Here is a 1,141-nt window from a genome sequence, read left to right as displayed (position 1 = left end):
GTGGCCAAAGTCTGAAAGTTCAGGGGGGTATATACATTTAACTCGACAATAGATTCATGAAGTGTACTATGCATTACAAGAAGTAGCAACTAACTTATTGCAGTAAAGGGAGTTGCTAAAAACTGATGCTACTTAAGCTTTGTATTCCATGTCTAAATTGTTTCCCTCTCAATATGCAGAAAACCATAAGATTAGTTCGAGAATGATACTCCTTGACATGTTTGGCACTTGTTTTGTTGCGAGTCCTTATTGGTGTACATGACCATTCATGCTTCTGTGTATAGTGAACCTATTCACGGTCAATATAGAAAATCAATCCAGCTATTTTTTTGTAGAAATCAATCAAAGCACCAACACCAATGCAAAAATAACTGGATAAATAATTCAAGTGATGGATGGTTTCTGATTTTGGGGCACGGGAATGTCCCTCTTTACTTCCTCGATACTTCAAACTATTATTGTATCTATAATCAAACAGTAAATGTTGGGAATTGAAAAAGATTGAAATGGTGGCCGCATAAAACAGAAAACAGGACTGGGGCTTAGGTTCCTAAAAGAATATGTCGCATACTAGAGATGTTGAACCATTGAAATGCGTTAATGCTAAAAATCCCTTTTATAGATAGATTTCTTTATTCTCTAAGCTAGCTAAACGCCCGAAACATAATAAGCTAAGCCCCCGTCGATTTAGCCAAAGCAGGCTTGGAGAAAATAACGTCGGATTTTTAAGCATGGCAAACCGAACATTTTTTATGACAGTTAGTTGGCGTGACGATGGCACTTTTAGTTTACGAGCACGGAATTTTTTTGAATAAAATGAACTAAAGCGGATGTGCCATGCTTGCCATCCCCCACAAATACAAATTGCCATAAAATATGTTTGATTTACCATGGTACAAATTTTAAAAAGCCCGTGGCAACGCACGGCGTTTTACTAGTTAGTGTTAGTTCTTAAGTGTGCACTCCTCATTTTGCACAAACATTAGTCAGCTTAACTGGTATGTCACTCACGGTTGTTTCAAGAGATCTGTGGTTAGATTTCTAGCTGTTTTTTTGTGATTTTTCACAGCCCGCGAAGAGGCACTCCTTGGTGTTAGTTTTTAAGATTTCACGGTCATTGCTTTACACAATTGTTAGCCGG

The sequence above is a fragment of the Triticum dicoccoides genome, chromosome 2B (assembly GCF_002162155.2).
Source record: "Triticum dicoccoides isolate Atlit2015 ecotype Zavitan chromosome 2B, WEW_v2.0, whole genome shotgun sequence".
Classification (NCBI taxonomy): Eukaryota; Viridiplantae; Streptophyta; class Magnoliopsida; order Poales; family Poaceae; genus Triticum; species Triticum dicoccoides.
The sequence above is the reverse complement of the archived record's forward strand: the minus strand, read 5'-3'. Positions refer to the sequence as shown.